This window comes from Camellia sinensis, chromosome 2 (genome assembly GCF_055761805.1).
Source record: "Camellia sinensis isolate YWXY chromosome 2, ASM5576180v1, whole genome shotgun sequence".
In the NCBI taxonomy this organism is placed as follows: Eukaryota; Viridiplantae; Streptophyta; class Magnoliopsida; order Ericales; family Theaceae; genus Camellia; species Camellia sinensis.
Genome location: NC_138962.1, coordinates 170,423,947 through 170,434,743, shown reverse-complemented (window position 1 = coordinate 170,434,743; position 10,797 = coordinate 170,423,947). Strand labels below are relative to the sequence as shown.

Here is a 10,797-nt window from a genome sequence, read left to right as displayed (position 1 = left end):
GGCTTCCGCAATAGCAGGTCTACAGGAGCTCGAGGGTCGAAGTCGGTAAAATGATAAAAAATCGCCCGAGGGAGGACATGAGTCGTAGGATCGTACCTCTCGGGGATGAAGGGGCAAACCCTCGGATGCAAAGACATGATGTCAGGCTCGCCTCCGGCGCCTGGAGAACCTTCGCCGTGGGAAAATTGACCTACCATTTCAAGAAATCTGCAAAAAGAAGCAAAAACGAGCGAAATGAGCCAAAATTGGAAAAAGTCAACAAAAGTCAACTCTCGGGAAATTAAAAAGTCAACAAAAGTCAACTCCTGAGAAAATCTTCCAAATATTGAGACAAACTTACCTCAAGTGGTGAAAATGAGAAAAGAAGCTCCGAAATCAAATTTTAATCAGTTCAAAGTGAAGAGAACTGAAAGTTTTCGCGAAACAACTTGGCGTGGGGCGTTGGAAAACGCGTATAGAGCGTAGATCTGAGAAAGAAAATGCTCTAGGAAGGGAGAGGGACTGATTTCGGACCTGATGTTATGAGCAAAAGATGTTTGGCTTTATGTATATTTAAAGAAATGGGAGCAAAAAGACTAAACTGCCCCGGATTTGAGTTATGTGGTCGGCCGACCACCTTTTCTGGTAGGCCGACCACCCCTTGCACTCCAACCTGGTCGGTGGCCTCCCCTGGACTCCAAACCTGGTCGGTGGTGTTCCCAAGGTGGTCTCCAAGGTCTCTGCAAATTTTGGTAGTCATCGGAGTCCTCAGCACCCGAGAAAGTACAAGAAAAGTGCATTTTTTTTCGCGAAATCCCTCTGCGGGAATGCCAACTCCAACTTTCGATGCGTGTTTCATCATCACTCGTCAAGAGCAAGATGTATCCGTTTGGAGCACGCTGTGACCCTTCCGGGAGGTAAACCGGAGGTCGCGATTGAGTCGCACTCGTCGAAATTTGCATTTCTTTGCTTGTTGTTTCGCGTCAAGCACGCATTCGAATTTTCCTGCTTTGTTATGCACGTCACTTGCATTCTCATGCATACCACCTGCATTGTTGTACGCGTTTCATTGGTATTGTCATACCTCTATCTTTAACTTGCGTTGTCACGCGCGTGTCTCTCGCATTGCGACACACTTTCCCATCGGCACCCTATTTGTCTGCATTCGATGTAGTGTTGAACATGTGTAGCTAATGATATTGTACTTGTTAAGTTTCTTCCTCTTTCAGGCACGATATTGTATGTACAGTTCATTTGAAGCTGGTACGACCAGACGAATCGCGCAGGTATTGTATCTTCTCCGTGTGAGACGTGGCGAGAATCGAACAATCCTCTGCATTCTTAAACTGCATGAAATGTAGTTGTTGCTTTGCATTCTTGCTTAAAACTGTTGCGTGTGCGCTTCATTACAGCTTGCTGCTTTGCATGATCATGAGTTACATCCGGCGTTGTGCATATCATTTTGCATTTTGCCCTTGCCTGCGGGCACATCTGTGTTATCCTGCCTGTTTGTCTAAGTCTTCGGCCTTGTCAAAAATGGGTCATCTCTGGGCTTTGACATTCACTCCCGTCATGTATGACTTCCGAGTTCTGTCAAGGAGGGGCAACTGTAGACACCCCATTTTTGACCGACCTTAAGACTCAGACGTCACCAGTTTAGCGCCCGGTGATGTTGCATATTGTGCTCGACCTGAGGTTTCAGAGTCTAGGCTGCGAGCCTTGTCTCCAGACTTCGGGGCACTTTTTGTGCCTTGCCTCGGTTTGCGAACCAGGTCCTGTTTTCTTTGTTTTCTCTTCCCGAAGGGAGGGAGAGGTCTCGTAGACCATCTCTCAGTGGCCGTAGGCTACGTCTCGTGGTCGAGGCCATTTTTCCCGTTTGGAGCCCGGTTTCTGGTTTTCGGAGCCGTCGGCCGTGTGCCTCGATTCGGGACCGCTTAACTACCTCCGTCTGCTCCAGTTTTTGGCACACACCTTATTTCCTCCCTTTAGAGGGACATTGTGGCCCAGGAGACCACCTTCGTGGTCATACGCCACTTCTGGTGCCTAACAGCCTGTTTTCGGGGCCCCGAACCGCGCATTTTGGCCCCCGAGCCTTCGTTTTGCATCCGTTTTGGTCCATTTTTGGTAGAGACCCTATTTGCACTATTAGGAGGATGGTAGGATAGTGGCCGGCCACCTATTCCCCTGAAAAGCCAGTTTTCTCATTTTCTCTCTCCGAAAGCCAATTTTTCTGACAAAAAGCTGGTTTTTCCCACTTTTGAGCCATATTTTCTGGCTTTTCATACCACCATGGTGATCTACTTATCCAGGAGGCCACCAATATGCGTAGGCCGACCAGTAATTCACTTTGACCCTTTTGAACCTAGCTTAAAAGCTAGCTTTTCTCTCTCCAGGGTCACATTTTCTGGTTTTTCTCCACAGGGCTATGTTATACTCATCTGGGAGGCCACCTTTCTGGGTAGGCCGACCAGCAATTGTTCTTGAATCTTTTGACCCCTGGTCGACTGACCAGGGGGAGTGGCTGGCCGACCACTTGAACTGGCCGGCCTGCTTATTGCTTTCCCTCTTTTTGAGTGTAATCCAGCTGTGCCAGCTGGAGATCATTTGGGGCATCCTCCATACACGTGTATGGAGGATCTTTCAAGCTTCCAAGGGAAGCTTTGGCCTCTCTTCTCTATAAGAGAGGCCCTCCTCTTTGTATCTAAAGGTTAGACACTTTTGACCAAGGCATATACACCTCTCCCTCCATTGCTACCATTCCAAGCTCCAAAACCCTAACTTCCTTGGTCCATTTACACTACAACCCATAGCACCACACCACCATCATCCATTCCAGCTCCTTGGAAGTCATTTGCAAAGGTTGAAAGCTCCTTTCCTTGGACCAAAGGCTGCTGGAAAGTTAGGCTACAAGGGTAAGCTCCTATTCTCCCCATTCTTGCAATATTTTGTTCTATATCTTAGCCCCTTTTTCTTATATTTTTGGGCTTCGGTATGAACTAAAAAAAATCTTATTTTGAGCTCATCTTCATGTTTGATTAAGGACTTTTCTCTGTTTGAAGTCTTCTACTTCCCCTTTCCCTTTCCCTCTCTTTTAGGGCTATTTTTGCATCATATTTTAGCCTTACTTGTGAGCATAATCGAGATTTGTCATAAACTGTAAAGTATCTTGTTTTGAGCCCCTCTTTAACTTTGTTGAAGGGATATTTTCTATTTGAGGCCTTTTTCTGCCCTGTTTGTTCAATCTCTCTTTTAGGGCTGTTTTTGCATGATACATTAGCCTTATTTGTGAGCCATTTTAGACCTCGACCTAAACTAAAAAAAATCTTGTTTTGATATCATATTTATGTTTGATTAAGGTCTATTCTCTTTTTGGGGTCATCTTCCCCTATGCATGCCCCATTTCTTCATGATTAGGGCCATGCATTAGAGCACTTGCATTGGCCATGGTTTGGCCTCTTAGCCACTGAAATCCATCAGATTTTCAGTGGCTTTGATGCATTTTTGAGGGCCAAAATTAGAGGGGGGTGACCCCCTCTCTCCTTGTTTTGTTTGGGGATCTTTTGGGCCTTCCAAAGGGACCCTATTTTTCATGCATTGAAGTCACTTTTTGGGCTCAATTTTGTGAGTTTTGGGGTCTACCTTAGGTCTGTCCGGGGCCCTTTTGATCATATTTTATGTCTACAATGCATGCGTAGAACAATTCCATTCAAGGCCTTTTGAGGAGGCCTTTCATTGAATGTTTCCTAGACTGATTTCAGGGCCAATTTTGTGAGTTTTAAGGCTGTCATAACTCATTTCCAGAGTTGGTTTGGTCATGCTAAGTGTCTATCTTATATGTGCTTAATTACCCCTTGTATGACCTTCCAAAGAAGCCCCTCATTTTTGCACATGTTGACTGCATTTTAATGATTATTTGGACATATTTTGGCATGTTTTATTCACTTATTTTTTCTAGTTTGGTGAGATTTCATATGATTCATATGCATGCCATGTAAACCATGTTTGCTAGTCAAAGTTGCATGCTATTTTAGTCCATCATGCTAGCATCTTTTGGTCATGATTTGAACTAGAAATGTTCATGTTTTGGGACTACCTTGGCTCTGTCTTTGTGCTTCATGGTCAAATAATGCATGCTTTGTATAGCTACAAGTCAATACATGTGTCTAGTTTTGAGTTTCAGGGCTTACTCCATGCATCGGGTGCCATGTTTGCATGATTCGGGACCATTTAGCATTATGTTTCAGTGCTGAAAATTACATATTTGAATGCCATGCTTCATCCTTGCCATGCTTTGGTAGAGTGGTATTTTATGCCTTAGGTTCGGTCCTTGGTTTGCGTGCATGTGTGCACGTATTTCGATCATCTCATTTTCATCTAATGGCCACTGATGTGAGTGCGGCTGAGGTCCACTCATGATTGGTGTAAGTCCATTATGCATTGTGTATGCCGTTTTGTTTCATAACATTGCGTATGCTATGTTGCATGTTAGAGCATTGTGTATGCCATGTTACATCGAGCATTGTGTATGCCATTTCATAGCATTGCGTATTCTAGGTTGTATGTTAGTTGCATCGTGTATGCCATCCTATTTTCATCGTGTTTGGGATAGGAGTTAGCCCGAGCACGAGAAACGAGGGACGTTTCGTACTCCGAGTGACAGAACGTGTCTCAATTCCCTGTCACCGGCACTCCAGATTACCCATGATGGAGTTTAGGTCTTGTTGTGTTTTCATGTGCATTCATCTCATATTGAGTCGTGCAATTCGGCTCCTTGGCCATCATGCATCGATATGCGTGATTGGTGGCACGAGGATCGAGGACTACACTCCCTAAAGAGTAGTCATGTATACATATGTGAAATACTTTGCCATGCCCCTTTGTTGCTCTCTGTTGCAGCAAATTAGAAATCAGCAGCTTTCCAAAGCCTTACACAGCATTCCGAAAACAATTGTAAACAGAGGCGAATCGGGGCATTGCAATGGATTTCCGCGCCAGACAACTCAAGCATGCATCTTCCATCATTCGGAATAGAGTTGAGGCAGTCCATAGGCTTGCATGCTGATTTATCGCTTTCCTAGTTAATTTGTTAATTAATTAGGGTTTTGTAATATTTAATTATTTATTCGGACTGTATTATTCATTCGGACTGTATTATTCTTTCGGACCCTCCGAGCGAGGGCACAATGTTGTAATAAGTGTGCGTGAGTGTGATGTATGTCTTCCAACCCCACGTCTTTCTCCCTTTTATTTACCTGCTTATGATGGTTAGATTAGGGCATATTTCAATTAGCATACAGTATGATAGCATGTTTGCATCATTCATCTGTATTGCATGCACCAGGCTCGGCGTACCATACTAACTGCATTTGTATTTCAATTCCAAAGTTGAATACGTGTTAGCTGTAGCATTTCATATGCCATCTTGGAATAGCCGAGCCTATCTTAGCTGCATTTTGCACGTGTTGCATTAGGCATTTCTATATAGTTAGGATCATGCATAAATTTCTAACATAGCTTCTGTTTTGGCTTGGAGTACTCGGTAAGTTTTATGCTTTAGCATCCTTGCATGTGTGTGAGTGACTGCCATGATAGCATGCTTACCATGAGGCTATGTGCTTATATGATATACCTGTCTGAATGCCTGTGGGTGAAGGTTGGGTTATCCGAATTGGAACAATTCATCAATTGTGAGTCTTAAGCCCACTAGAGAGTGGCAAATCATCATGTTTTCTAAGCCCACCTGAGGGTGGCAAATCCACATTTTAGCCTACTTGCGAGTAGCAAACCATTTTTTAAAACAAACATGAGATGTTTCGTTCCAATTCAGGCGACCCAGTCTATACTTGTATGCTGTGCGCATCACATAGTAAATCTAGGCTAATAACCGGAATAAGAACGCATAATGTTTTCAAAATTAGATATCACGGTTAGTAGAAGCCGATCTTTGATCAGGCGAGCGGGGGTGCTCACGAAGTGACCTTTCCCAATCATACCCAAGTTCCCGAGCCGAGGCAACTTTGGTGATGACGGACACGTGGCCTTAGGCAACGAGTCAGGGTTTCCTAAATTTCCCCAAAACAAAACATTTAGGTGGCGACTCTGTATCTGGAAAAGTAGTCCATGTTTGGCACTTCTTTCAAAAAATCTATTTTCAAAAACGATTTGCCGGATTTGGACTCTTTGATGATTCATCGGTCTTGCATTGCACTTTGCGAGATTAGATACAGGACCGTGACATTGAGTCCTGAACTGTAGTGAACCCAATGAACAAAACGAGGGGGATTCCCTCCCGGGACGTTCAGGGACGTCTACACATCCATTCAACAAAAGATGATCCTTTGCCTCCCATTTATTCATAGAATAACAGCTGGAATGTATACCCCAACAAAACAATGTAAATACGGTCACAGTAGAAATCCTAATGAAAAGCACTGCTTTTAAATAGAACTGAGTACATATAACATGTACTCCTTTCCCTATCAATTCCTACCACCATAAATATCTGTCTATGGACCATGTTATTTACGTAAAAGCCAAAAATAAGGGACTAGGGCTGCAAGATGCCCCATACTTGGAATATTTTCAAAAACTATTTTCTCCCTTGGATCACCCAACCAAACCTTTTCTCTCTTGAAACCTTCTCTGACCTACTCCAATCCATTATCCAAACTTCCTGTGCTGAATCTCAGTCTCAATTCCTCACCAAATGTCCCCATCCTCTTTGGCAGAACCTTGAGTTTTTCATTTCCTGAGACCAATGCCACCATATCATTTGCTATGTCACTTGAGTTGGTTGTTCTTTGCTCAAGGTCAACATACTCAGTGAAATATTACAAAACCCTTGTGAGGGGTGAGTTTATGTGCTCGAATAAATCATTCCCTTGTCCTTGTATCATTTCACAAGATTACACCTAAGAAACTTGTGACTTTGTTACACCAATTTTTGTCAAATTTCTATCGACAAGTGGATCAACCGGATGCTGACATGTGGCAAAGTCAAAGTGAGAGTCTTTTACCAGTCAAGGGGATAGATGGCATTAGAGGAATGAGTCAAGTGTAGTAAGTGGTCTAGGTAATGGAGCAATTACTAGGTTAAGTCATAGACTTAGTGGACTGATGCAGAAGTGAGCATGTCTAAAGTATTGAGGGACATGTGGCATCATGAAGGAAAGGTGGTTTGACATGTAGAGATGAAGAATTGGTGAAGTTTGAGGGCTTGGAAGTAAAGGAGCAGTTGCAACAGTTAAACAAAGACAATTGCAGGAATCAATGCAATCATGGGCCAGAGAAAGATGGGAACCAAATTGAACAGAGAAGAAATTTTCTCTATGAATATTACAATTAAAAGCACAAGCGTATCTTGTCACCTGGAATTTATTAATCAAGGGTATAGCACCAGCTAGTTCTGGCGGAACAACCATTGACAGGCTTGATGGTGAACTGCAAGATACATTAAATGGAAATCATCTTTAATCTTAGGGTCTACAAATCGCTATACAAGATGCAAAACCTTGTGATAGCATAGAATCTAACAAGCTAGCTTAAGCCCAAGAGCTGACAATCTCAACATAATACAAGAGGAATGAAAGAAACTTACGGTGGAGCAAAATTGGAACCATTGCTGTCATATTCTTCCCCATTCGAGACACTAGCAAGGTTGAGTGAAGGAGATTCATATCCATTATTAGAGGTGAATGAAGACCTGCTTGTTCTAAAACTTTGTGCCATACCTAGCCGCATATCAGATGTCATTGCATCAAAATATCCCAAACACCTAAAATTGCTCTATCTTACTGTCTCAACTAAATTGTTTTTCTCCTTAAACGCCCTTAACCTCTTCAACCATGTCATGAAGCCTCGAAACTGAATTTTGCTTGGCCCTGCTGAGTTCTTCTGGCATGAGTTCCCAACGAAAGTTTGGAAAATTTGATTCAAGGTAATATGTAGCTAACAGTAACACAAATTGAAATCATATCAAGCATACACACAAAAATTCACACTACAATACGATAACAAATAAGAAGTAACCAAGCAAAATCAATATAGACAGATCTAGAAATGGAATGGAGAATGCAGAGAAATTAAAATAATAATAATAATAATAATAATAATAATAATAATAATAATAATAATAATAATAATAATAATAATAATAATAATTGCTATCTTATCAGTGAATCAATGAATTTCAAATTGTGAATCAATGAAATCAAAAAATAAATAAATAAATAAATACAATCCTAGATCTTATTAGTCAATCAATGCAGAAACAAAACAACAAAACACAACAATTTCAGACAAATCTAAGGGTTTCGATTTCCTCCAAGCCAATGCTCGATCAAATATGAAATTGCGAAAACAATAGTTTGAGAGAGTGTGTGAGAGAGAGAGAGAGAGCAACTGAATAGCTCTATATTAATCTGTAATTATATGTCTCATTTACAAAGAGAATGCACTCTCTTTATAGGGAGGAGAGGGATACATTGGAGCATCGAAAGCATAAAGGAAAAACATACTTTACATTAAGAAATATAAAAGCTATAATGCTAAAGCTGAAAGTGTGGTAGTGGTGTTTGCCCTTTACAGTCTTTACAGCTAGCGAATGTACTATTTAATGTATATTATATACAGCTAGCGAATGTACTATCTAATGTATATTATATATTAACAGCCCCCCACAAACTCAAGGAGGGTAGGCATCCATCAAGTTGAGTTTGGAAACAAGATCACGAAAGCGCCCAGGAGGATGAGCCTTGGTGAAAATATCAGCAGGTTGATCGGCAGAAGCAATAGGGAGAAGATGAACAGTACCACGTGTAACATGCTGTCGAATGAAATGACAATCAATCTCAATATGCTTGGTGCAATCATGAAAAACATCATTGTGAGCAATCTGAATGGCACTCTGATTGTCACAATAAAGAGAGGTAGCGCTAGAAGAGGAAACACCCATATCAGTAAGGAGCCAGCGACGCCAGAGAAGTTCCTGAGCAGTATCAACAAGAGCTTGGTATTCAGCTTCGGTACTAGAACGGGCAGTGAGAGATTGTTTCTTGCTACGCCAAGTAAGAAGAGAATCCTCTAAGAAGAAACAGAATCCCGTGGTGGAACATCGATCCGTAGGATCTCCAGCCTAATCAGCATCAGAAAAGGCACGCAGTTCAAGAGAGGAGGAAGCAGAGTAGTGAAGGCCATGGAACAGAGTGCCTTTGAGGTATTAAAAGATATGGAGTAGAGTAATATAGTGGGGAGTGCGAGAAGCCGACATGTATTGACTAACAATGTGAACAGCATAGGCAATGTCAGGACGAGTCACTGTGAGATAGACAAGACTACCGACGAGCTGGCGATAAAGAGTAGCATCAGAGAGGAGATCCCCATCGAGAGGAGTGAGACGAATCTGAGGATCAACTGGAGTAGAGGTAGTTTTGCAATTGGTAAGACCAGCACGAGCCAAAAGATTTGATGCATATTTGGCTTGTGACAAATAGGAACCAGTAGAATTATGAGAGACTTCAAGGCCTAAAAAGTAGTTAAGAGTACCAAGGTCCTTCATCTCAAACTGATGGTGGAGAAAACGTTTGAGGTGGAGAATACCAGCTGCATCATTACTAGTGATAATCATATCATCCACATACAGAAGGAGAAGAGTGGTACCATGAGGAGTAGTTCGTATAAAAATAGCAGAGTCATAAGAGCTAGAAGTGAACCCGAAGTCATGAATGGTAGAACTGAACTTAGCAAACCAAGCGCGGCGCACTTGCTTGAGGCCATAGAGGGCACGCTGTAGTTTGCAAACCTTATGAGGTGGAAAAGTGGACCCAGGTGGAGGTTGCATGTAGACCTTCTCAAGAAGATTACCATTGAGAAAAGCATTTTTGACATCCATCTAAAAGAGCTCCCAGTAGCGAGCAGTAGCAACAGCAAGTAAACTGTGAACAGAGGTAAGCCGAGCAACAGGGGAGAAGGTTTCCTCATAATCAATCCCATATTCCTGGTTGAAACCCTTGGCAACAAGACGAGCTTTGTAGCGTTCAATAGAGCCATCAGAATGAGTCTTGATTTTGTAAACCTATTTGCAGCCAATCGCAGTTTTTCCAGGAGGAAGATTAACAAGATCCCAAGTATGAGTTTTGTCCAAAGCTTGGAGTTCATTAGTCATAGCTTGCTGCCAAAGAGGATTAGTACAAGCCTCACGATAGGAGGTAGGTTCATAAGTAGAAAAGGCAGCAGACCCAACAATATAATCACGAAGATGGATAGGAGGTTGAGTTACCTGGTGTGGTCAACCCGTAGGAGGATCGGTGGGAGGAAGAACCGGTGGAGTGAGAGGTGGACCTTTAGGGAGAGCAGTCTGGACGGGATCAGGAGTGAGCAAGGGCGTCTCAATGAAGGACGAACCTGTATCAAAATCATCAGAGAAGAGATCTATGGAAGGATTAGTAAACAGTACATTAGTGGAAAGTGCGGGTAAGTGAAAGGAGTATAGGGAGGAAAACATTTTGTGCTCCTAGAAAATGACATGGCAGGAGATACGAAGACGGTTAGAGAGAGGGTCCCAACAGCAAAAGCCTTTATGTTCAATTCCATACCCAAGAAAGCAACAAAGACGAGAACGAGGTTCAAGCTTGGTGTGTTCATGAGATTGAAGCAGAACAAAGCAGGCAGAGCCAAAAACCTGAAGATTAGTATATAGAGGGGGAGTGCCATGCAGACGTTCAAAGGGAGTTTGATTATGGATGACAGGGGTAGGAGCACAATTGATAGTGTAAACAGCAGTGAGGGCAGCTTCCCCCCAAAAGTTTTCAGGGCAGGAAG

The 10,797-nt window shown here is 42.6% G+C and overlaps 1 long non-coding RNA gene across 1 annotated transcript; it reads right to left on the bottom strand.

Moving 5' to 3' along the window:
* Window positions 1-6,298: 6,298 nt before the first annotated feature.
* On the bottom strand, window positions 6,299-8,027 carry LOC114310497 (uncharacterized). Its single transcript, XR_014362029.1, has 2 exons — window positions 7,577-8,027; window positions 6,299-7,419 (listed from the first exon to the last, which is right to left on the bottom strand). It is a non-coding gene; the product is annotated as an uncharacterized LOC114310497 (long non-coding RNA).
* Window positions 8,028-10,797: the final 2,770 nt, after the last annotated feature.